This window comes from Hemicordylus capensis, chromosome 6 (assembly GCF_027244095.1).
Source record: "Hemicordylus capensis ecotype Gifberg chromosome 6, rHemCap1.1.pri, whole genome shotgun sequence".
Lineage (NCBI taxonomy): Eukaryota > Metazoa > Chordata > Lepidosauria > Squamata > Cordylidae > Hemicordylus > Hemicordylus capensis.
Window position 1 is genome coordinate 80,990,439 of NC_069662.1, and position 27,447 is coordinate 81,017,885.

The 27,447-nt window shown below is 45.0% G+C and overlaps 1 protein-coding gene across 2 annotated transcripts in view; it reads right to left on the reverse strand.

Annotated features, from left to right (window-relative positions):
* Window positions 1-26,836, reverse strand: part of CUL1 (cullin 1) — a 107,237-nt gene extending 80,401 nt beyond the window's left edge. Inside the window, exon 1 of one of the 2 annotated variants that reach the window (XM_053265739.1) lies at window positions 26,557-26,836. The gene's annotated coding sequence lies outside the window, so the exon portion shown is untranslated. Of the gene's footprint in view, window positions 1-26,477 lie in introns of both variants that reach the window. The other variant, XM_053265740.1, reaches the window with a different exon arrangement.
* Between the last annotated feature and the right edge of the window lie 611 nt (window positions 26,837-27,447).

Genomic DNA, 27,447 nt, shown 5'->3' on the forward strand with positions numbered 1-27,447 from the left:
TCACTGAACTAATCACTACATTATCAGCTCAGTCCACAAATAATGGAAACCAGAGCAGCTGGATTTAAACCATTTTAGTCCACTTGATTTTAGACCCCCTCAAAATGTGGATCGTAATCTGCAATTTCTACACTGACGCACTTCATGGCATTTTATGAACCAGTCAGAATAATCACAAGATTGGCTTATTCTCTGTTAATATGAGATGAAGAGTAAACATGCTATATAATGTAACCCTTAATGATAACATGGTAACTCTTATCATGTAACTACCTACTGTTATAGACAACTTTATACTCTTAAAGGTGCCTATAATAGTACGTACGCACCTTTGTTACGATAGCCTATCAATTCAGTTAGTTTAAAAAGTTAATTCAGACAGGAGTGAGTTGTACCAGAGAGTAAATAAGAAGAGGTAACTATCAAGCTGGTATATCAACCTTCCCAGAATTTATTCATACAATGTATACTTCCCCAAATGTCAGTTCACAGACAGCATGCACCAAGACAGTGTTGTTCTAATGTACAAAAGCTTCCCTGCTTGTTCAGCTAAGGCAGATTTATACTCATCACAGGCAACCGAGTATGAGACTATTTATAAGTCTGGTCCAATGTAATTCTTAAAAACAAAACACCTCTGAAATAATATGACAGACTTTTTGTATTAGGTTAGACAGGCTTGCTTCTCAAGAATTATTTTACTAAAATCACAATAAAAATTAAACAAAAATTAATTTGTGGTGGCTATTAATCATTTAGAGCCACCTTAAGTGGCGCAGCGGGGAAATGCTTGACTAACAAGCAGAAGGTTGCCGGTTCAAATCCCCACTTGTACTTTATCAGGCAGTAGCGATATAGGAAGATGCTGAAAGGCATCACCTCATACTGCGCGGGAGAAGGCAATGGTAAACCCCTCTTGTATTCTACAAAAGAAAACCACAGGGCTCTGTGGGCCCCAGGAGTCAAAATAGACTTGACAGCACACTTTACCTTTATTAATCATTTAGGAAGAACTCAAAATATTAGCATACTATAAATTCAGAAGAAAATAAAGCAGCATAACAGTACCATTCCCCCCATCCTGCTGCAGCCCAAATACCACCTTATTAATGTAACTGAACCTAACCAATAGCATTCCCATTAATATGCTGGGAATTCCATCCTTAACTGTGTAAAAGTAAAGGTGAGTAATAAAGCCAAAATGCAAGCCCTGAACAAGACAACAGATTGTACAAGCACAAAGGCTGACATCCAGCGCAGAGTTACATGTTATTTGATGCTGCACTCTTCCAAGGCAGTGCTGAGGCTGTACAAAATGGGTGGTTGTGCAAGCAGCATTTGCATAAGTTTCCCCTTCAGGAATATAGGGAAACCTACAAACCACTGCTTGCACATGTGCCTGTTTTGCACAGTCCCAATACAGGCTTGGAAGGGTACAGCTGCCCTCACAGCACAGCGTTGTAGACACGTAACACTGCACTGGGCGTCTGCCAATATCTCTTAATTCAGACTAGCAACAGCTAATATACTTGGGCCAGCTTCAGGCATACACATTAATAGCAGTTAACCCTAACCGAAGTTAAAATTACAACTCCAATTCATGCCACAAACGTACAACTGCTGTTAGCCTAACTGGAGTAGAGGGAGAGGGGAGCCCCTCCCAACTGCTCAGCCTGATCCTCGCCAGCTAGGTGGCCAGACTGTGGGCAAAGCGTCACCATGTCAACTGTGATTAGCCACGGTCTCCAGTGGGGCGTGCCGAGCGAGATTGTGCGTCTTCAGAGTGCTCCGCCTACCCTTGGCAGGGGAAGCGCAGCGAAAGCCCTTTAAATGCCCTGCTTCTGCCAAGCATGGCACCTTGCCGCCGCCCCCACCCAGTTGCCCCACACCAGAAAACACCACCCAAACTCCAATCCCTGGGGGGGGATCAGGGCCATGGGGGGGGGGCCTGGAATCCCACTTTCTTTGCAGGATGGGAGGCGAGAACCCACATTTGCCAGAATGAGACATACAGATGGAGCAGGGCAAAGGATGCGGGGGGGCGGGGTTCTGTTCTGTTCCACCATCACGAGGGAAGATGTTTGTTTGTTTATTCGATTTCTATACCGCCCTTCCAAAAATGGCTCAGGGCGGTTTACACAGAGAAATAATAAATAAATAAGATGGTTCCCTGTCCCCAAAGGGCTCACAATCTAAAAAGAAACATAAGAGAGACACCAGCAACAGTCACTGGAGGTACTGTGCTGGGGGTGTTGTGAGGGGAGGCTCTGGCAGAGCACTCCAGCCAGACCTATCACTAATCCACTGCAAGCAGCTTGCTCCCCAGCGGGCTAACAATCTTATGAGAGGGCCAGTGTATTGGGGATATGCCTGAGCCTATTAAGGCATTATCCCCATCCATGGACTGTAAGCTCACGAGCTTAGCCAGTCACTTAACCACCAGAGAATCTCAAGGGGACCCCGCTCTAGTGGGGCCCCCGACTATCCTTGTTGAGAAACATAAAACTCCCCTATCCCCTAATCCCTCTTCAACACTGCACGCACCTCGGAGGACATCCCCACACATCGTGTTCCATAGCCTGGCTGTGCGCACAGCCATGAGATGGGCCAACGGAACAGCACATTCGCTCAAGTTCTAAAGTTCCCAGGTCTGGTCCGCCTGTGCAGATGAGCAGCCACGGGAAATTGTGGGAGAAGCCACTTTTCTCTGCTCCCCCAACCATGTGGCAGCTGGGTGGACGGCTGGAACCACTGGAGACAGATCACCTGTGCACAGGTGCAGATGGCCGGGCAGGGGGCTGATTTTCTTGGCATCTCAGCCGCCATCCCCAGGAGCAGGAACGCAGTCTCTGGGACACCCCTGCCCATTGGATGCCAACACAGCTCAACTCAAAGCAACCATGGACTGACACTCTTGTGAGTGAGTGTAATCTGCGTGGCCATTTAGTCGCCACACCCATCATATTTTGATGAGGAGCAACCAAGGCCTTGCTTATGAATAAAAAAGGGTTGTGACCCCTCTCCCACAGGGAAGTGGCTGGGCCCCACTTTCCCACCCTTTCTTTGTTTTTTGTTTTTTAAAAGATAGAACAGATCCCCCCGAAACCTCTCTACACTCCTCCCCTGTGCAGACCTGCAAGTACCCAGAGGGCATCTAGACACCTCCTCTCCCCAGCACATGTGAGGTGTTGGTAGAGGGATGGACACAGACAGGCACAAAGCTTTCTTCCCATTCAGGACTCCCAGTTCCCGGTCCGCCCTACTGCTGCATTCAGATCTGCAGGCTCAGGGATGTATGGGAGAGGCAAGTCCTCCTGCTCTCCAGATGACCATGGAGAGTGGGGGTTGCCACTCCGGAGTGCTGGAAAGGGTACATATGGACGTGCAGGCAGGAAGGGGGGCACAGTATTGCAGCAAATTGCCTGTGGTCCCCAAGACTAGGAATGTGCTCCCTGGGACAGCAGTCGCCACGGCCATGAACCAGAGGAGCCATGGCCTGATGCTCTCATGAGGTAGGTATTAGGTGGAGAAGAGAATGTATTGTCCTCTTGAATCAGTTATGCTTTTTCTGGGCACATTACTTTTTCCATCTCCACTCTAACAGTCCCTCTCATGAGCTATCTGGGGGTGTCCCCATGGCCTGTCACTCTCATGCCCAGCCACTGCGTCCTGGGTCAGCCAATGGTTTCCTTGAAAAAGGATCTCACCTGACCCAAGCCTGTCCTCAGTGACCTGTCCTGTTCATGAGCTAGCCACTGTGGGCATCTAACCCCAAAAGAGGAAGGGGCTGGGCCCCTCTTCCCTACCCCTTTGTGTATGAAAAACAGAACTTGGCTGCTCTGGAATTCCTTCTGGGGGTCTGACTTTCTGACCCTGCCCATAGCACCGAAACAAAAACCAATCCAGCCGTTCGAAATTCCCAGGCCAGGGTCAGCGATTTAGAGGCGTGGAGATTCCCCGGGAGTAGAGAGTCCTGGTTTCAAGCCACCCCGGGACAGCTGCATTGCACACTGGGGGCCACAGGTAGGGGTGCACATCTCAATATTGGCGGGTGGGCTGGCAGGGCGCAGGGTTAGACAGTGGCTTGGCCGCAGTCACCGAGACCAGGAAACCACTTGCCCGAGTGCCCGTCCTCACAGCCTTCCTGCATGGAGCATCCTCCCTCACTCTCTTTAGGCTGTCACTCTCGTGAAAGAGAGAACTCCATGGGGTAATAGGCTGGCCTAAAACACAAATAAGGTAAAGTGTGCCGTCAAGTCGATTTCGACTCCTGGTGCCCACAGAGCCCTGTGGATTTCTTTGGTAGAGTACAGGAGAGGTTTACCATTGCCTCCTCCCACCCAGTATGAGATGATACCTTTCAGCATCTTCCTATATCGCTGCTGCCCAATATAGTACCAGCAGGGATTTGAACCAGCAACCTTCTGCTTGTTAGTCAGGCATTTCCTGCTGCGCCACTTATGGTGGCTGGAACACAAATGCCAACATGTAAATTTTCAGTTAGTGCCCAAAAGATGGTTCTTCTCAGAAGCAAAACTTAAGAGAGCAAACATTCCCCTGCCCCGGGAAGGGGCTGGGCCCTCTTTCCCCACCCTTACTTGGTTAGGAATAGAACTTGGCTGCTCTGGAATCCCTTCTGCGGGCCTGCCTTTCAGACCCTGCCAATAGCAACCCCCCCAAAACCATTTGCATTGAGGGTGTGGACAGTGGGCTGCAGAACAGTCCCTTCCAGCCACTCAGAATTCCCAAGCCAGGGCCATTGCTGTGGTGTATGTAGATGAGCCACCGCGGGGAACCCTGGGCAAGGGGAGATGGCATTTTCAGCTATCCCTGCCAAGCTGTGTGGACATGGTGGGCAGAGAAATCCATGCATACGTGTTGTGGGGCGACCTGACTGCCAGGTGACTGCTTGTAATCCTGCAGTCCACCACCCACCTAGATCAGGAAAGGTGTTGCTGGTGTACCCTGCCCCAGGGCTTGCAGGGACATAGTATCCCGGCTGGGCATCTGAAGCCCTCCAGTGCACATGTGTGCCTCCATGGCCTGTCACTCTCATGAGACAGCAGTCCTGGTCAGTAATGGCAGGGTAATATCTAGATACAACATGGGAATTCTGGTCACTTCCCTGGATGGTTCTTCTCATGAGTAAGACATAGGGAGCAAAGATTCCCCCACAATGATGGGGCTGAGTCCCCCTTCCCCACCCTTTCTTTGTGAACAACAGAACTTGGCTGCTACAGCTACCCTACTTGGGTCTGCCTCTCAGCTTCCCCCTCTTGTTCCCTTGCTTGTGTTTCCACTTGGTGTGTTTGCGCTTGTGGACACCCATGATTGCTCGCCCCGGGCGGCTGAGCGGCTTGATAGGATAGCTGGTCCAAGATGGAGCGTGTTGCCGTCCCTGTAGCCTGGCAACTCCATAGTTGCACAGCTGACAGGAAGGGCAGGGCTGGTTTTCTGAGAGGCTACCAGCGAGATGTGCCAAAAGTATGGAGCAGCTGCATCCTCATCCACCATCTCTGATTGGAGTTTGGAAATGGGCACTTAACTGTGGTTAGGGGCGAGTCTGCCTTTGAGCATAGCACTTCAGCAGCAAAACTGCGGTTATCGGTGGTGAACCTTGGAGAAAGCTTCAGGCTCCAATTGGAGTTTGTTGGGACAAACTGGAGTTTACTTCTGAGACTCAACTGCAGTTTTGTGCATTCAGGCGCACTACAGTTACAAATTCTGGTAGCTTTAACTGCAATTAAATTGTACGTGTGAACCGGGCCATTGTGTAAGGCCTATTAACATGCAACAGTAAAACTACTGTAGCTGTTACATGAGCTCTGTAATTCATATAACCATTTCATAACCAAGTTATAGCTGGACAGAGTACATTTATTTTTAAATGTGGATTCCAGGAAGATTTCACCCATTACATTTCTTTCTACACAAACAGAATGTTTCTGCAGGGTGTTTTAGGCTAGCAATATATATTAAAAGATTACCAGGGCAATTTATTTATTTATTTATTTACACACACAGTCAGACAGGTGTTATTGACTGGTTTGTTTTATCCAGACATCGAGTCCTTCCCAAGGACCTGGGATGGCTGAATTTTATTGTCAGTGTTGTTGCTGTTATAGATATCGTCACAAAATATAGGCTGTTCCCAGTAAAGTTGCTTTTTGTAACTGGCTGATGGTGATTTCTGTGGCCCCTATGGTGTTGAGGTGCTCTTCAAGGTTTTTTGGAACTGCACCCAGGGTGCCAATTACCACTGGGATTAATTTGGTCTTTTTCTGCCACAGCCTTTCAATTTCAATTTGTAGATCTTTGTATTTGGTGATTTTTTCTATTTCTTTTTCTTCTATTCTGCTATCCCCTGGTATTGCTATGTCGATTATTTTGACTTGTTTTTCTTTCTTCTCAAATACACTTATATCTGGTGTATTGTGTGGCAGATGTTTGTCTGTTTGTAATCGGAAGTCCCATAATATTTTTACATCATATTTTAAAATATTATTATTATTATTATTATTACATTTATATCCTGCTCTTCCTCCAAGGAGCCCAGAGCGGTGTACTGCATACTTGAGTTTCTCCTCACAACAACCCTGTGAAGTAGGTTAGGCTGAGAGAGAAGCAACTGGCCCAGAGTCACCCAGCAAGTATCATGGCTAGTATCACTTCTGAATGCAAAGATTAGATTAGATTAAAATAAAATAAAATATGGATAAAAATAAAAAATCTGATTTTTTTTATTTAAATAGGATTTTTTATATTTAAATCAGATTTTTTAAATAAAATGATTTTTGAGGGAAAAATCTATCTAAAGATAGTTTTCTATTTAAGATACATTATAGTCCAAAGGTATTCATTATGAAATAAGGATTAGTTTTTAATTATGTAGCATGAAGATGTATATATGCAATGTTTCAGTTTTTTGGTAAATGAACTCCATTAATCCATTCACAATATCATGCTCTTCCAGAGGTTTCTGTAAGATTATTTTGGGCAATTTTGCTATCTAGAAGAGGACCAAAAATGAAACCTTCATCGGTTGTAAATATTAATATTATACCAGCAAGAATGAGTCTTTATGTAAAAAACCATGATTTAAATCTAGTCTTACTGACTAGTGAATTAAATTGTGATTTAAAATGATCTGATTTAAATCAAATCTACCCTGAATATAAGTCATATGCATGTCATAGGTACAGTAAAGGAAAAAAAAAAACCAAACTTCACTTTGCTTAATCAACAGAAGGGAACAAGTATAGCCTAATGCCCCTCACAGAGAAAGGCTTCATTAACATGCTCCTAGAGCAATGTTTCTCAATGTTTTTTGAGGAATGGACTGGTACATTCTTCATGCGCAGTTTCCCAGACCAGCAATTAGTAAAGCAGTTGCCCCCCTCGCCCCCACCCTCACCCCCAGGCACACACCCCAAATAATTTTGAGCCAGCGAGAGCTCTCTGGAGCTCATTTCCAGGCAGCCCTCATTGCTGGATAATGTTCATTTCAAGGAAGCAAAATGAACATTATCCAGCAGTGAGGGAGCCTGCTTAGTAATGAGCTCCAAACAACTCACCCAGGCTCAGTGGGTCCCAGGTCCCGCCCTCTACATGTGACATCACACACAAAGGGGGGGCGGGATCCACAGAGCCCAGGTGAGCTCTCTGGAGCTCATTTTTAGGCAGGCAGCACTCACTGCTGGATAACATTCATTTCGCTTCCTCAAAATGAACATTATCCAGCAGTGAGGGCTGCCTGCCTAAAAATGAGCCCCAGTGAGCTCACAACGGCAGCCCCCACCAGCCCAAAATTGTTTTGTGTATGGGGAGGTGATTTTTTTTAGTGATGCCTTGCAGACCAGTACCCAACGCCTCGCAGACCGGCACCAGTCTGCGGACCGGCCATTGAGAAACACTGTCCTAAAGCACCTACAAGGAAACAAATCCCACCCTTTGTTCAGAGCAAACATAAGATAGCTACTAGAAACCATCAAAGCTTGAACTTGAGTCTTAATACTCTATGTTCTAAAGCTAGAAGGGCTTTTACAACACACCTGTTCTACATGGGCCTGTGGATGCAAGATGCTGTAATGTAGATTCTCTCTCTTCAGCAGTCCAATGACAACCTACCTACCTTTACAAAAATGTCCTCCTCTGAAATACCCATGACGACACCCAAAACTTCTACCAAGTAGCAAGATTGCCTTGCAGCTAGTACAATGAAAGAAACTAGTTCAGTCTCAAGATATTTACCAACTTCAGCAAGAGTTGTTGATCAATACTTGTAAACAACTTAAGTAACACTGGGCGGGATGAACACACATCCTGCAAAACACATGCTAGGGACATATAGGGAACTTATCTATATGGCTAATACCCTGTGTAAGACACTATCTAGTTGGAATTTAGATTGAATTGAGAAAAGCCAAAACCCAGCTTAAGATACAATAGTGAATCAGATTTAGGGAATCACATGCCAGGATAAAATGGCATGTTACAGTCAGTGCCAAACTAGACACAACACGAAAGTTCCACAACTAGAACTCTCAATAGCCCTGTTGGGAGGTTCACATGAAAAATAGCCAAATGTGGTTACAGCACCGAAGCAGATCGAAAAATCCTACCCAGGAGTGTCAATGATCCCCTCAAACTAACTGCTAGGTTTTCTCAGGAGTCTTGGATGAGGAACTTGAACGAAACCTTTTTGGAAGTCCAGGTACTATGTCACATGGATCATCTTGATCCACACACTTGTTGACACTCTCAAAGAACTCCAAAAGGTTTGTGAGGCAAGAATTACCATTGCAGAAGCCATGCTGACTCACTCCCATCAGGGCCTCTTCTTCTATGTGCTTTACAATTTTATTCTTGAGGATGCTTTCCATCAATTTACCTGGAACGGACGTTAAGCTAATTGGCCTGGATCGCCCTTGAATCCCTTTTTGAAAATCGGTGTTACATTTGCTACTTTCCAGTTCTCCGGTACAGAGCCTGATTGCAGGGATAAGTTATATATTGTAGCAAGAAAGCCAGCAATTGCACATTTGGGTTCTTTGAGGACTCTAAGATGGATGCCGTCTGACCCTGGCAATTTGCTAGTTTTCAGTTTTCCCAGACAGTTTAGAACATCATCTCGTCACTGCTATCTGATTCAGTTCTTTAGCCTCCATCCCTAAAAAGCCTGGTTCAGGAACAGGTTTATCCTCTGCCATGAAGACAGATGCAAAGAACTCATTGAGCTTCTCTGCAACCTCCATATCCTCCTAAATAATCCCTTTCACTCCCTCATTATCCAAAGGTCCAACGGCCTCCCTGGCAGGTTTCCTGCATCTCATGTATTTAAAGAAGTTTTTGTTATTCCCCTTGATGCTTTTGGCCAAATGTTCCTCAAACTCTCTTTTCACCTCCCTTTTTGCCACCTTGCATTTCTTTTGTCAGAGTTTGTGTTCCTTTCTGTTCTCCTCATTTGGGCAGGCCTTCCAATTTCAGAAGGAAGTCTTCTTCCCTTCTATGGCTTCCTTGACTTTACATGTTAGCCATGCTGGCATCCTCCTAGACTTAGTGGTACCGTGTTTCCCCGAAAATAAGACAGTGTCTTATATTAATTTTAGCCCCCCAAAATGCACTAGGGCAATTAGTGGTACATCAGAAATTACTGCTAGGTCTTACTTTCGGGGTAGGTCTTACTTTCGGGGAAACAGGGTACCTTAGCTCCTTTTGGGTATACAATCTAACTGGGCTTCTAGTATTATGGTTTTGAGTAAACTCCATGCATTCTGGAGTGAAGTGACTCTCCTGATTTTCCCTTTCAGCTTTCTTTTCACCATACTCCTCAGGAAAGGAAAGGGTAAAGCCTCTCTCCTTTCAAGAACTGCATGTTCAAGCTCACATGATACCATGCAGAGGAAGAAAATCAAGGTTCTATATATCAAGCCTGGGTGCAGTCTAACCAACCCCTCTTATACGGAGATCGCTAAGAGAAAATGAGATATCTAGTTACTTCTACACTGCTTGTCATTTTCTACAAAGTACACGTAGTATATTACCAGTGAAAAGAAAGAACACTTCACACTTTCTGAGGTGCTCAGATAATGAAAAAATCAGGGTGGATTTGATTTAAATCAAACTGATTTAAATCACTAGCAGGGTGGATAAAAATAAAAAAAATCTGATTTAAATAAAAAAATCCAATTTAAATCAAAAAATCCAATTTAAATTTAAAAAATCCAATTTAAATTAAAAAAATCCAATTTTTTATTTAAATCAGATTTTTTTTATTTTTATCCACCCTGCTAGTGATATAAATCGTGATTTAAATCAGTCTGATTTAAATCAAATCCACCCTGGAAAAAATTAAAACTGCTCAGCTGATAGCCACCAAAACATGTCAGTACATTTGCACACCACTATGGAATTCTTCTTACTCTTCCTCCCAACTCCCATTATCGTAACATTTCAGAATGTGATCTGCCCCCAAATAAAGTAGTATTCAGGACACAACAGACAATGTATTAAGTTCTAAAGTTGGGGAATTGAATAGCCATACCCAGTATACACAGAATCAAAATATTTAATACATCTTATTCTATTAAGAAAGGTATATTTGCCAACATGGAAACAAGTTTGGAATGGTACACCATTTTATAATTTGCCCATTGTATACATACACTTGATCTTTCTCACTGTTCTAAGTTTACAAGCTCTTAATATTCAAACCAAAGAACATTAGGGCTCACATTTGTGGCTCTACTGAATTGTTTAAAACAAGCACTATAAAACAGCTTTACTATTCAAGTTACTGGACAGGGGCTAAAGTTTGTTTTACCAGTACAGTTGAAGGGAATGTGTGTGACTTGCAGTCTTTCCCCTGCTAACTGGGCAAAGAGGCACCTTTTACCGTGGTGATTCTCTTTATTTAGCAGGGGGAGAGTAACTGGCCCTATCCACCCCCAGCACAGTACTTTTAGTGACTGTTGCTGGTGTGTGTCTTATGTTTCTTTTTAGATTGTGAGCCCTTTGGGGACAGGGAGCCATCTTATTTGTTTGTTATTTCTCTTTGTAAACCGCCCTGAGCCATTTTTGGAAGGGCAGTATAGAAACTGAATTATTAATTATTATTAATATTATTAATATTCAAGATCAGTATCAAATAGGATTCCTTAGATCTCACTAGGGGCACACACAAAACAGGGTTTCACGCTGTTTAGAAACAGACTCCTTTGAGGGCAGATAATTCTGATTCCTACACTCTTGCTCACCCTCATCCCATCACCCAATTCTGCACACCTGTTCAGTGCACCTGCAGCCACTCCATGGCAGATAGTATCAACATGCGTACAGCTGGGTATCATCCGCCAGTTGGTGATACCCAGTCTGAAAAACATGGGTGACTTCACTCAGCAGTTTCATGCAGATGTTAAACAGCACAAGGGATAGGACCGAACCCTGTGGGACATCATAAACCAAAAGGACACAAGCCCAGAACTCACTGGTGCTTGTTCTGATAGCACTAAAGCATAGTTTAGTGTACCCTTCAAATGATACAGCTGAACTGAATGTCTGGGAAAAGCAGTATTTTCAAAGAAGTGTTCCTGAAATACCTTTATTTCCCTTCCAAAAAACAAGCAAAACATTGGACAGAAAGGAGAGCTGGTCTTGTGGTAGCAAGCATGACTTGTCCCCTAAGCTAAGCAGAGTCTGCCCTGGTTGCATATGAATGTGAGACTACAAGTGTGAGCACTGTAAGATATTCCCCTTAGGGGATGGAGCCGCTCTGGGAAGAGCAGAAGGTTCCAAGTTCCCTCCCTGGCTTCTCCAAGATAGGACAAGATTTTTTTTATTGAACCAACAAAGCATACAGTACGTTGCCAAAGCACAATTATATACAAAGTGGTTGTTTGTACATGATATATCTACAAAGATTTACACACAAGGATTTGGAAACCCACAAGGTTATGAAGTATATGCAGGTAATACTGTAACTCGGGGGTCGGGGATTTCAAGGCACATCAGGTAATCGGGGGGGTTACGTCCAACATCCATTTCCACAATTTGTCCCATTGCTGTTTAGAAGAGATACTCTTGTCTTTTTGCACATAACCATACAAACTTTTCCAGAAGAGATTTACTGTCTCATCTGCGTGAACCTCTTGGTCGCGTTTTCCCTCCCTATTCCTATGCAGGAGCATTGCATAAATGACATACAGGTTTACTAACCTGATTACGAGAAGGGGAACGTTCCAATTCCCTAGTATGAGGGCACCCGTTCCAAGATAGGGCTGAGAGAGATTCCTGCCTGCAACCTTGGAGCAGCCGCTGCCAGTCTGTGAAGACAATACTGAGCTAGATGGACCTATGGTCCTACTCAGTATATCACAGCTTCCTATTTTCCTAACTATGAAGGGGGGCAGGGGGAACCCAGTTTTACCTTTTATCTCCATGCCTGCACCCCAACTGTATGATGGCAAAGATTTCAACCATAGTTTTCTTTTGCACACTCATGTGTGCTTTATAGGTATATTAAGACAAAGAATGTGTGAAAGTATTTTTTATTCTCTCTTCATTAATTTTATGTGTCACTGTTCATTCACCCCTTCACCCATACCATTTCTCCTAGGTTTCCTACAGCCTTGAATGCGACAACATCCCACTCTACCAGAACACCCTGGTTGACATTTTACAAAGCATGTGCTTTGAGCCTCTGTGGGGTGCAGAGGGAGCCCCCACTCAATTCCCCCAATCCTCTAGCACACTTGCTGCTGCCCAAGAACCCTAATACTTCCAAGCATTGCCCATGCTCCAGGAGCACTCTATAAAAGGAGAAACACGTTGCTGCTTTGACAGAATGTTTCTGAAGTGAAAGCAGTGCTCTGATGTTACACTCTTACACAACATTGCACATGCTAGAGAACTAGAGTGGTTGTGCAACAGCTCCCACTGAGTCCTCACAGAGGCTCGAAGTATGCACACTTAATCGGACAGGCCATGTGTTTTGTATAGGTAAACCTTAAGAAATTGATTGGTTCCTTCAATAACCATTCAGGTGGGCTAACTATGTGAAAGGTGCAAGCACAGCAAAAATTGATATTAACACTAGTATACCACAGGACCAGAAACATGATGGCCACTAGCTTGGGTGGCTTTAAAGGGGGATTCGACAAATTCATGCAGGACATGTCTATCAATGGCTACTAGCCTGGTGTCTATGGGCCATCTCCAGCCTCAGAGGCACAATGCCTCTCAATACCAGTTGTAGGGGAGCAACAGCAGGAGAGAGGGCATGTACATACCTCTTGCCTGTGGGCTCCCCAGAGGCATCTGGTGGGCCACTGTGTAAAACAGGATGCTGGACTAGATAGGCCTTGGGCCTGATCCTGCAGGGCTGCTTTTATGCTGGATTCCCGCCATATTAAAAAAATAATTGGAACAAAAATTCTATATTCAGTTAGTGTTAAAAGGCGGCACAGCAAACAAATTAAGTATTATATATTATACGACTAGTTGGTTGATTCATTAGTTAAATGATTTTAGGACTTTTAGTCATTTAAAGTTTTTAAAAAGTTAACCCCAATCAATCAGGCAAAACATTTATTTGCAAGTGTATTATTCTTTATACAAGTTATTACAGAACTGCAGAGGTATTCCCCCTTCTATCTCCCCATAGGAGGGAATGCCTATTCTAACACAGCATCTGCTGTTACACATTCATGCTCCCTCTAAAATCAAGGCATAAGGGTTTTTTCCCCGCTTATTGCCACTGCTTTATTAAAATGCATATTTATCTAGATTTAATCAATCAATAATTTAATCAATCAATTAAAATTAATATGATTGACCAATACTTCTTTAAAAAGAAATCCATCCACTGTTTCCTCTAAGGCATACATGTGCGCACAAGTTTTATGATGTTCGCTCAGTTGATTTTAGACCCCGCTCAGGTTGAATTAGGAAGGCCTCACCCTGAATGCATATGCGCACACAGTGCCTTCATAGTGCTGCCCAGAACAAAACTCATTCCACGCAGAGATGGGAAAAAAATTAGAGGAACCACTGAATCTATCCTAACTATATTATAGGACAAAGGTGGCAAGACAATGATATCTTTTTCTGCTTCCTTCAGAAGCAGAGTAAACAAGAGCTGGGAGGAGATGTGCATAAACTTTCAAGGTCAAAGAATCCGATTAGATCCAGTTGTCTGCATTTCATTGCTACACATAAGAAAACAGACTAAGTTTTTTAATATGTGTCATTTCTTATTTGTATGTATGTTTTGTAAACAAGAACTCATCTGAATACAGGAACAACACATAAACAAGAACTCATCTGACTACAGGAACAACACATATAGCAAACATCAGCACTGAAGTTTAAGAAAAAAATTCTCTGGCCCCAGTTTTGTTTGTGATCCTATTTCATGACTCTCTCTTTGAATTCATATACAATGAGTCAGACACCAGCCCGCACCTACTTGACAGTATATTTAGGATCTTGCTTAACACAACTCTCTCAATTTCCCAATTAGCCCAGTTAGTAGCTTCAACTACGCTTATAATCAATGTAATCATTTGCACAAAATAATCCCAAAAATTCATCCAACATAAAAATAAAAAGCCAAAATAAAAAACAGGTAAATATTAATTTTTAAATCAACACAACAGCAGCTTGTAACAAATCAAGTAACATTTCGCCAAGCAGGTTTGGGCAAAACAATATTAAAATTATCAAAAGGAATTGATACTTAAGAGTAGCCAAGCAGCCACAGAAAAAAGTCAGTAAAGCGTAAGAGAAAAGCATTAACAGTTTCTCTCACTCAAAAAATATCTCATTTTTATCTGGTGGTCTTTACCAACCAGATGCTTTCATATAGTTAGCTGAAGATGCTGAGCAGCCATTACAGATTAAAAAACAACATTATAAACACATTTCTATCACAAAATCATTTTTTTACCAAGAAATTCCAGTGCACTGAGCAGTAAAAGGCCCAATTTGGACATAATGCCAAACCATGATTAAGTCTACTCGAGGCATTTCTGACCATCCAAATGTGGGATTTCTTCCCAAACACGGTTCTGTTAGTGCCACAAAATCTCAATTTGATCCCTGGTTTCAAGCTGGTTAGGCTGCTGCAACCACAGGTCTGCTGGCCCCATCATGTAATTCAAATTCAGCACCTCCATAACCTGGGGTTCATGCTGAAGCTCCTCCCGCAAAGCTCCTCCCTTTGGAGGCTCTAAGCAACTCTGAAATGGGCCAGCTCTAGGCAGCCCACGTCTCTTGCTGGCTGTTTCTCAGAGTGAATGCTCCGCCTTCTGCTGCCTAGCAACTCGTCACTTCACTCCTCCTTTCGCTGCCTGGAAATAGGTATGTCTTGTTGCTAGATTTTCCTCATCAAAAGGCACAGAATCAGAAATGGGCATAAGGGCACAGGGGAGGGATGAAAGCCCAAAGTCTGCTTGCTTGCTTTATATTCCCTGCTAAATGGACAAAGAACCACCTTTAAAGTGGATAGGTTCGGGGGAAGTGGGTTTGTGGGACCAAGGGAGGGCTGGTTGGAAGTGGTGCAGCGTAGGAGACGGGATTTCCCCCTAATCCCACCAGAACGAGGGCATATGAAGCTTTCGTCATATTTATCTGGGTTCTGTTATTTATTTATTTTTAAAATCGGGGGGGGGGGGCAGTCGGCCAGATAAATTCACACACAGTTTCCAGTTTCATACACAAAAGAAACAGTTTCAGCCTTGGACTGGAACCGTGTGTTAGTTGGGAGGAAAGGGTAGGGTTAATTTGTCTCTGCCCTGTCAAAGACAGCCGCCAGATAAGATATAAGGGAATCCTTATATCACGCCCCTGCTAACGCTGTAGCCAATGGTCCATGCCTCAGTATTTTGCTGACACCATGCCCACGGTCTGGCAATTCAAGCAATGCCACGAGTACTGGGATTGAGCCTGGGACGACTAGGGAGGAGGAGGGAAGACTCTAGGCAGCAGGTGGAGGTAACCAAACTTCACTTCCTGGATTGTGTGTGGTGAAATTCTCAGCTCTAGCTCAAGTACACCTACTTGCAGTTTGGTGTTATGTCTGAATTGGCCCAAAGAATAAGATGTCCTTTAGACCCAAGACTAAACCTGTTTACGTTTAGCACCACAAGAATATGATTTGGTGTTCTGCAGGCTCCCACTGTCCCATTTTTTTCCTTCTCCCCCTCTGCATAATGGATGCATAAATAAAGTACACGGAGGATCCAGAAAGGGTGGGGCTCGGGTGTTCAGATTGTGAAGCTGCCTTTAAATATGGCACAGCCAGTGATGTGGTGGCAGAATGGGAGAGAGGGCTGTGGTCTCCTGGTGAGGAGCCAGTCCAGGATGGAGCTGCCTAGGAGGACGACTTGGGTGCCAATAACCCCCTTCCCTATCTCTGAAGCCTGGCCCAGGAACTTCTAGCTGACCACCTTGGTTGAGGACACGCCCAGACTGACACATTAGAACAGTAGTACATATGATGGTTACCTCCTGGCTTGACTACTGTAATGCACTCCATGTGGGGCTGCCTTTGTACATAGTCCGGAAACTGCAGCTGGTCCAGAATGCAGTGACCAAGTTGGTCTCTGGGACATAGGAAGCTGCCACATACTGAGTCAGACCATTGGTCTATCTAGCTCAGCATTGTCTTCAAAGACTGGCAGCAGCTTCTCCAAGGCTGCAGGCAAGAATCTCTCTCAGCCCGATCTTGCAGAAGCCAGGGAGGGAACTTGGAACCTTCTGCTCTTCCAAGAGTGGCTCCATCCTGAAGAGAATCTCTTATAGTGCTCACACTTCTAGTCTCCCTTTAATATGCAACCAGGGTGGACTCTGCTTAGCTAAGGGGACAAGTCATGCTTGCTACCACAAGATCAGCTCTCCTCATAAATCCGAATGGACCATAACACACAGATTCTGAACGAATTACACTGGCTGCTGCTATGTTTCCGAGCAAATTACGAAGTCCTGATCATTACCTATACAGCCCTGAACAGCTTAGGTTCATTTAAGAGAGCACCTCTAACACGCTACAAAACCTAGGTGGACTGGAGTCCACCACAGAAACCCTGTGGGTGACAATACAAGGCCTGAAAGGGAACGTGCTACTGGGGATGTGCTATCACCCTCCGGATCAAAACACCGACAGTGACTGGGAGTTGCAGGAGGAAATCAGGGAGGCGTCAAGGAGAGGAAGGGCTGTAATTATGGGTGACTTCAACTACCCACACACAAACTGGGTAAATTCACAGTCAGGTCAGGACAAAGAGGTCAAATTTCTAGTTACGCTAAATGACTGTGCCCTAGAACAGTTGGTCTTGGAACCAACCAGAGAGAAGGCAACCTTGGACCTAATTCTGAGTGCCACCCAGGATCTGGTGCGTGATGTCGGTGTCATCGACCCTTTAGGGAACAGTGACCACAGTGCCATCAAATTCAGCATACATGCAGGGAGAGAATCACCAAGGAAGTCTAACACAGACATTTGAATTTCAGAAGAGGAAACTTCTCCAAACTTCTCCAAAATGAGGAGTATGGTGAAAAGAAAGCTGAAAGGGAAAATCAGGAGACTCACTTCGCTCCAGAGTGCATGGAGTTTACTCAAAACCACAATACTAGAAGCCCAGTTAGATTGTATACCCAAAAGGAGCTAAGGTACCACTAAGTCCAGGAGGATGCCAGCATGGCTAACAGGTACTGTCAAGGAAGCCATACTTCCTTCCAAAATTGGAAGGTCTGTCCAAATGAAGAGAATAGAAAGGAACACAAACTGTGGCAAAAGAAATGCAAGGTGACAATAAGAAAGGCAAAAAAAGTGTTTGAGGAACATTTAGCCAAAAATATCAAGGGGAATAACAAAAACTTCTTTAAATACATCAGATGCAGGAAACCTGCCAGGGAGGCGGTTAGACCATTAGACAATGAGGGAGTGAAAGGGATTATTAAGGAGGATATGGAGGTTGCAGAGAAGCTGAATAAGTTCTTTGCGTCTGTCTTCACGGCAGAGGATACTGAGCATATACCTGTTCCTGAACCAGGCTTTTTAGGGATGGAGGCTAGAGAGCGGAGTTAGATTGAAGTGACAAGAGATGATGTTCTAAACTGTCTGGAAAAACTGAAAGCTAACAAATCACCAGGGCCAGATGGCATCCATCCAAGAGTCCTCAAAAAACTCAAATGGGAAATTGCCGACCTTCTTGCAAAAATATATAACTTATCCCTGAAATCAGGCTCTGTACCAGAGGACTGGAAAGTAGCAAATGTAACACCGATTTTCAAAAAAGGATCCAGGGGTGATCCGGGAAATTACAGGCCGGTTAGTCTAACATCTGTTCCAGGCAAATTGATAGAAAGCATCTTCAAGGATAAAATTGTAAAGCACCTAGAAGAACAGGCCCTGCTGGGAGTGAGCCAGCATGGCTTCCGCAAAGGTAAATCTTGCCTAATGAACCTTTTGGAGTTCTTTGAGAGTGTCAACAAGTGTGTGGATCAAGGTGATCCAGCTGACATAGTATACCTGGACTTCCAAAAAGCTTTTGAGAAAGTTCCTCATCAAAGACTCCTGAGGAAACTTAGTGGTCATGGGATAAGGGGACAAGTACATGTGTGGATTGCTAACCGGATGAAAGACAGGAAACAGAGGGTAGGTGTAAATGGAGAGTTTTCACAATGGAGGGAAGTAAGAAGTGTGGTCCCCCAGGGATCTGTACTGGGACGGGTGCTTTTTAATTTATTCATAAATGATCTAGAAACAGGGGTAAGTAGCGAGGTGACCAAATTTGCAGATGACACCAAACTCTTTTGGGTAGTGAAATCCAAAACTGATTGTGAGGAGCTCCAAAAGGATCTCTCCAGACTGGGGGAGTGGGTGACAAAATGACAAATGAGCTTCAATGTTAGCAAGTGTAAGGTAATGCACATTGGGATGAAAAACCCCAACTTCAGTATATGCTGATGGGATCTGAGCTGTTGGTGACTGACCAGGAGAGGGATCTTGGGGTCGTGGTGGACAGCTCGTTGAAAGTGTCGACTCAATGTGCCGCAGCTGTGAAAAAGGCAAATTCCATGCTAGGGATCATTAGGAAAGGGATTGAAAATAAAACAGCTAATATTATAATGCCCTTATACAAAACTATGGTGAGACCACACTTGGAGTACTGCGTACAATTCTGGTCACCACATCTTTAAAAAGGACATTGTTGAACTGGAAAAGGTACAGAAGAGGGCAACCAAGATGTTCAGGGTCCTAGAGCACCTTTCTTATGAGGCAAGACCACAACACCTGGGGCTTTTTAGTTTAGAAAAAAGATGACTGCTGGGAGACATGATAGAGGTCTATACAATCATGCATAGTGTGGAGAAAGAGAAATTCTTTTCCCTCTCACACACCACTAGAAACAGGGGTTACTCCATGAAATTGATTGCCAGGAGGTCTAGGACCAACAAACGGAAGTACTTTTTCACACGACATGTGATCCACTTGTGGAACTCTCTGCCACAGGATGTGGTGACAACCAACAACCTGGATGGCTTTAAGAGAGGTTTAGATAACTTCATGGAGGAGATGTCTATCAAGGGCTACTAGTTTGAGGGCTATATGCCATCTCCAGCCTCAAAGGGAGGATGCCTCTGAGTACCAGTTGCAGGGGAGTAATGGCAAGAGAGAGGGCATGCCCTCAACTCCTGCCTGTGGCTTCCAGCGGCATCTGGTGGGCCACTGTGCGAGGCAGGATGCTGAACTAGATGGGCCTTGGGCCTGATCCAGGAGGTCTGGTCTTATGTTCTTACCTCTCTTGTCATAAACCATACTGCCTATTAAGATCGTCTGGGGAGGTTGGTTATGGTTGCCACCAGCTCGTCTGGTGGCAGCTCAGGGCCAGGCCTTCTCTGTGGCTGCCTGAGGGCTTTGGAATGCACTCCATGTCAAAATAAGAGCTTCTCCAGCTCTGACTGTTTTTTAAAAAGACACTTAAGACACACCTGTTTTCTCAGGCTTCTAATTAAAACTAATCTATTTATTTATTTCTCTTAGACGTACCCGTCGCTAATCCTATGCACGGCAGCTCTCACAAGAGTTTGTGAGCAGAAGCACCATGGTGATTGGGCAGTGGTTCCATATGCAGATAGGGAGGAGGAGCCTGTGGCACTGTGGTGACTGGGCAGTGGGGATCCATATGCAGATAAGGAGGAGGAGCCTGTGATGGTTTACAGGTGAAACTCAGAAAATTAGAATATCGTGCAAAAGTCCATTAATTTCAGTAATGCAAATTAAAAGGTGAAACTGATATATGAGACAGACGCATTACATGCAAAGCAAGATAAGTCAAGCCTTAATTTGTTATAATTGTGATGATGATGGCGTACAGCTCATGAAAACCCCAAATCCACAATCTCAGAAAATTAGAATATTACATGGAACCAAGAAGACAAGGATTGAAGAATAGAACAATATCGGACCTCTGAAAAGTATACAGTGTACTGTGCTTGATTGGCCAGCAAACTCGCCTGACCTGACCCCATAGAGAATCTATGGGGCATTGCCAAGAGAAGGATGAGAGACATGAGACCAAACAATGCAGAATTGCTGAAGGCCGCTAATGAAGCATCCTGGTCTTCCATAGTACCTCATCAGTGCCACAGGCTGATAGCATCCATGCCACGCCGCATTGAGGCAGTAATTGCTGCAAAAGGGGCCCAAACCAAGTACTGAATACATATGCATGCTTATACTTTTCAGAGGTCCAATATTGTTCTATTCTTCAATCCTTGTCTTCTTGGTTCCATGTAATATTCTAATTTTCTGAGATTGTGGATTTGGGGTTTTCATGAGCTGTACGCCATGATCATCACAATGATAACAAATTAAGGCTTGACTTATCTCGCTTTGCATGTAATGCGTCTGTCTCATATATCAGTTTCACCTTTTAATTTGTATTACTGAAATTAATGGACTTTTGCACGATATTCTAATTTTCCGAGTTTCACCTGTAGGTCAATTGGAGTGCAACTGTTACTGGCTGGAAGACGTTCTTGATTGTAGAAGAGAGGAATATTTTTACATACACACACACACACACACACACACACATATATATATATAGAGAGAGAGAGAGAGAGAGAGAGAGAGAGAGAGAGAGAGAGAAGGATAGCAGGCAGGGGTCTGTGAAGAGAGTGGTTGTGAGGGAGGAAAGAGCCCCTTCAGGAGAAGGAGGCTGCCCTTGTGTGAATTAGATGAGGAAACAAGCTCTGTTAACTCAGGGGGGGAGGGAGGGAGGGAGGGAGGGAGGGAGGGAGGGGGAGAGGGAGAGAGAGAGAGAGAGAAAGAGAGAAAGAGAGAAAGAAAGAAAGGTGGGAGGGAGGGGAACAAAGACAGAAGGGAAGAGTGAGCAGAGGAGAGAGAGGAAAATAGAAGGGGAGAGAAAGAATGAAGGGCGAGGGTTGGGCTCAAGCCTGTCAGTGGCCTGAGGGGAACGAGCGGCCATCGTGGCGCCTATTTGCAGCAAGGAAGGGCCCAGTCAAGCACAGCTGCTGTTTGGGGCTACAAAGGTCATTAGTGGAGGGCGGGAGGCAGGCAAGGGATGGGCCCGGGCCTGTCAGTGGCCTGAGGGGATCGAGCGGCCATGGTGGCAGTGAGAAAGGACCTGGTCAACCGTTGCTGCTGCTCCTGTGGGGAGGGCAAGGCTTGGGTGAGGAGGTCTCTGGGGCTAGGGGGCTGCAACTTGGACGATAGGTGCCAGCAACGCCGCAGCTGTGACCAAGAGGGGTGAGGGAGGGGGGTGGAGTAAAGGGATGGAGGAATGACCAAGTGGGGTGAGGGGGATGGAAGCAACCAGACTGAGGAGGAGCAGGAGTGCGGCTCAGGTGAGGGAGGGGAGATCTCTGTGTGGGGGACTGGGGCAAGAGGTGAGGGGAACATTCAAGTACTAGCACACAGATGCTCTGTGCAGGTTAAGCTAGTTTTAAACTGATTGTTTTATTCTCTGAAATTGTTTTGTTTTATTCTGTGTATTGCTTTTATTCTTTGAAAGTGTTTTAATTGTTGTAACTTGGTTTACATACATGCCAATAGACAGATAGATAGATAGATATCAGGCAGTATATAAATATGATTTTTTTTAAAAAAATAATGTCCGTCATTAAGCCCAGTAATGTAAGTATTCATAGTCTGGCTGCTAAATCCCCCCCTTTGGGGGAGGGGGTTGTTCAAGACTTTATACCACTGTCTTATCCCCTTATAGGCAGCAGAATAGCACATGCTAGCTTATACCTTTGGCTAGGAAGGTGGTACCCTAATAATCAAAATTGCAATATTATTGTTTCCATTTCTAAGCATAAATTAGCTACAAATGAGCACAGTCCCACTTGAAGCAGACATAATTCCAAGTACACATCTTCCAAAGTAATTAACTTCTAGTGAAGATTGAGATTCTGATTCCATTCTTTTCCAAAAGGCACCAACACACACAGATATATTTTAATACAGAAGCACAACCTGGAAATTGAAGAATAACCTCATAACTACAAACTGCACCAAGTATTAACATGCTTGCACCGAGTATTAACATAACCAGGACTTGACCATGATGTCAAACTATACTATTTTCAAAAAAGGAGTAGGAAGAATTTCAAGCATGCCTGTAAAATAAAGTGCTACATATAAGAGGTTACATTGTATCTTAAATTGCCCAAGTATAGTATTAGTACCAATGACCTGGTTTGACATCATGAAAAGAGGCTCCAAGAGGCCCATTTTTCCTTCTGTTCCTCTGTGAATGATTAAAAGTTTTCTCTTTCCCTTTCGAACAAACTACATTCCTCATTAAGTCTAAGATTGTGGCTAGTGAAAACCAGGGTCAAACCAAGAGAGGAGGGAGGAAGCAAATGAGCACACAGCTTGCAAAAGGGTCATTCTTATAGCACTACTAACCTATGGCTCAGTGTTACATTTGAACCTGGCCCAAGATAGGGCTTGACAAATCCCAAGAACCGGGGAGTCTAGAAATTTAACTAAATCCTGGTTTCACACAAAACTGCTCCCCACTACTGCACTTCACGATAAAGCAGGGGCCACACACAGCCCCATGGATGGGCACAGGGGCTTCTATTTGTTTCCCCAGCATGTGATGGTGGCCGGCCAACGGGAGTGGGGGAGCAGCTGCATAAGCAGCCAGCTCCCTTCGCTCTTTCTCAGTTGCTCTGGGGCAAGGCACCTGCCCACCCATCCCATTTCAATGAGGGTTATCTGGTCACCTTTTTGGGGCCAAGTAGGAATTTTTTGGGACACACCCGATTGGCTTTGGGGGTGGCCTTTTTTCGCTTACTTCTCCTGGTAGGGTTTCACTGTTTAGGATGTTTGGTCATTTTTCAGGAGAGTGCGGGTTGAGGTAGGTTGTTTCGTACTGGTGTTTGACCGGAGGACTAATTAATGTGAATGGGAAGCCGAGGAACAGCCCTTGCAAGTTTTGCAGCCCTTGGGCTGGGATCTGCCCCTACTCAGAGACTGGCTGGGCCTATCACTCAATGTTTTGTGGCTGGGTCAGGTGGGGCAGGCTGGCCTCCCCTCAGCAGGAATAAAACCTTGCATTTGTGATGATGTCCGGACTTGGAGCCAGGCTGAATCAACACCCAGTTCTTGGACCGTTGTGCGCAGTCCTCCTTATGAAGCTGACCCACATGGGTGGCACCCATACTCTATTTAGTATGTTCCTCAATGAAGGTTATTTGTAAATTTGATCAATTACGTGGTCCTAGTTCTTTCAAATTATATGTGTCCTGTCATTATTGGGGTCTCGGTGTGCAACATTCCCTACCCTTGGACACAGATGCTCCTTCCACCCCTTGCATGTGAAAGGTGAAGTTTTATTCTGACTTCGAACAAGCCAGGATTTGTCCTGATGTCTTAAATGGGAAAATCCAGCTTGGGATCAAACTTCAAATGCTGGTTTATCTACAAATTGTGGCTAGAATAAGTCTGGATCACCAGATTCCAAAGCAGAACCACTGCTCCCTTTATGTCCACTTCCCTTGAGCACATTCTATAGCATAGGGGACACTGTACAAAACCAGGTTACAATCCTAACTCCATGCAACATCTGAACTAGGCCCATGTCTGATCTATAACAAAAGTTCTTCTTATCCAGCCAAGAACTAATATCATCAGTGCCATTTTGAAATATGTATATTCAAATCAGTCATAAAACCACAATACAAGGAATTATGCAGGAAAAAAGAAGCCTCAAAACAAATCCCTTCCAGAAGGCCATAAAATTCCCCCAAAGTGCAAATACACTTTTGATTTCTCATATCACAGAAATCAAAGCATTAGTTATTATAAATTTATTTTAAATCTATGAAATGTCCCCATGCTCAGAGAGAGGAACACATGTACTAGCTAATTTTAGTGCAATAGTCAAATACCCTTTGTACTCTGCGTGTATTAAAAACTTTAAAGGACAATTCTGCCAGAAGCTACTAAGGTGAGTGAACTATTTTAAGATAGAATACATAATCCTAAAATAGCACACAGCACAACACTCACCTCTCTCAACCAGCACTCTTGATTAACATATCTGGCAGAATAAATCAAGATTAAAATAAAGAAAGATTATCTGTCTCAAAATATAACTGCTTGCACAGAGATTAACTCAAGGGGATTACTACCAAATTCAAGGAAAAATAATTATGCTTGAGATGTACTTGCTTCCTCATATCAACACATAACTTATTGTGAACAAGTATTTTCCTTCTCCTCAACACATGTGTTGACCATTACAAAGTAAAGAAAGATAGCACAAAGATTCACAGCTGGGGTATTAGCAATTTATGGGGAGAAAACCTATTAAGGGGAAAGGGGAGAGAAGCTCCCATAAAACTATATTTAGGGGAGGTCTGTTTTTTGGCTAAAAGGTCCCAATTAAAAGACAACCAATAGTTGATGCAAGCAAGCTGAGCGGCAGCATGGTGTACTGGTTGCTGGACTAGGACCGGGGAGATCCGAGTTCAAATCCCCATTCAGTCATGATACTTGCTGGGTGACTCGGCCAGTCACTTCTCTCTCAGTCTAGCCTAATTCACAGGGTTGTTGTGAGGAGAAACTTAAGTATGTAGTACTGGGCTCCTTGAAGGAAGAGCGGGATATAAAATGTAAAAAATGAATGAATAAATAAAAGTATTTTAAAACTTGATTCAGAAAGCAGAGAGAACAGGTTTTTGAGGCCTGACAGCAAAGAGAGAGAATGGAAGGCAAGCCATGATGGACAGTAATGGAGTTGTGGAACTTAAAAGGAGGATATTGAATGATCAAGTGACTGGGGGGAAGCTTAACAGAAAGCAGCAAGTAGATTAGAGTTTGTAAGAAAATTATCAAAGGAAGCGAGTACAGGAGTTGAAATTTGGTGGGGGAGTCACCTGCACTATATACACAAAAATAAGTCGTGTACACTTATTTACACTTTGTTCACCCCCACTCTACTACTACATCCAATATTTATACACTGCTTTTCAAAAAAAATTTCCAAAGTGGTTTACATAGAGGAGAAATAATAAATAAATAAAGATGGATCCCTGTTCCCAAAGGGCTCACAATCTACGTTGGGGGGGGTGCCATGCTGGGGGTGGATAAGGCCAGTTTCTCTCCCTCTGCTAAATAAAGAGAATCACCACTATTAAGAGGTACCTCTGGGGCCAGGTTTTATATTCCCAGTTACAAAAATAAGCATGCATGGAAATTACATGGGGAACTCTACTGGTTTGCCACTCTTTAGCCACCCTGGTTGAGGGAATGTTTAGAGCACATTAACACGGATTAATTTCCAAGGCAAACCACTGGAATAGGGAACAAGGCGTCAACAGCAAATAAAACGGGGAGTGGGGGTGGGGGCTAAACAGCCACGGAGCCTTGGGCGGAGGAAGGTCTGCCTGTGCCTCTGGAGGAAAACCACCAAGCAAAACCGAGGGGGGGGAACGTATACACAGAGATAGGGAGCGGGGAGATGAGAGTGTGTATCGGGAGAGGGGGGGCCTTGAGCAGTGCTTGAGCGACGATGCAGGAAAAAAAGCGGTGGGGGTGGAGATAAGTTAGATTCGAGGAGGCCTCTCAGGACGATGACAAGATTCAGAAGGGTGGGGAAGACACAGGAAGGAAGGAAAAGCCGGTGGTTGCCGCGGACCTCGCCAGCGCCTCGACCATCATCTTTGCTGCGTGAGGGGCCTACAATGGAAGCCCGACGGGGAAGTTAAGCAGCAGCGGCGCCGGCAACGGTCGGGCCTCTCTTCCTCCGCCATCCTCCGCAACTGAAGCCCGCCCGTTGGCCTCCCCCTCTCGCCGACAGCGCTCCCAGCCCCCGCTCCCTCCCAGCAACCCCGCTCGACCCGGCTCGGCCTCGCTGCGCCACAACCCGGGACCAGGCCTGCTGTGCGGCTCCCTCCCTGCTTCTCGCCAGCCGCCGCGCCGCGCGACTCCTCACCTTCCCGCTCACCCGCCCTTCTTGCTCCGTTTGCCCTTCCCAGCCAGGGTCCGAGCCTTCCTCCCCGCCTCGCACTCACCCCCACATCGCGCGTCCCCGCAGCCAGCCAGTCAGTCAATTAGCCAGGCAGGCCCCGGTGGCGGCCTCGTCCGTCCATCCACACACTCCCGCCCGCCTCTTCCGGATCCGCCGCCGTGGAGTGAGCGTCATGCCCCTGCCCTTCCCTGGTTCGTCTCAGGCTCGCGTCGGGAGGGAGGAGAAAGAGAGAGAGAGAAACCGACGGAGGCGAGAGGGGGGGTGAGCCGGGCGTCCTCGTCGCGTTCCCGGCCTCGTCGTGCTCTCTCCCTCCTCCCTTCGCCCCGCTTGGCCAACCGCTATCGGCGCAGTAGTTACGCCCGTTGGGGCAACTGAAAATGAAGGCGGGAAAAAGGGGCCCTGCTGTTCCAACAGAGCTCTTCGTTTCTGTTCCCCCATCCCGGGAATGTTTTGTTAGTAGCAGGAAGCAAGTGCGACGGACTCTTCATTCCCCCCCCCCGCTTTCCTTATACAGACATGCATAGACAAAAAACAGGCTTAGGCTCCGTTCGAAGCTATAATAGAAACAAACTCAATGTGACAAGCAAACAAGAATGTGCACAGCGTTTCAAAAGTACAAACCACCTACACAAATAAAATTCGCTCTTGTCGGCCGCTTGGAAAATATACTGAATCCAAGACTCATCCCCCAGTTTCTTTATGTTAAAAACCAGGATTTTCATCTTAAATTCAGAGTCCTGTTCCTTTCAAGTATGCAGGTATAACCTGTATTTAACCCCTCTTAGGGGGTATTTATTTAACCCCCTTTTTAAGGGCATCGTCTTAAATTCAGAGTCCTCTGCGATTCTTGTAAATATGGTAATCCAACCTTGCCGGAAGAGTTAGCAGCCAGTCTTGGCTAAATCTAATAGGGATGTGCACGAACCTGTCCAGA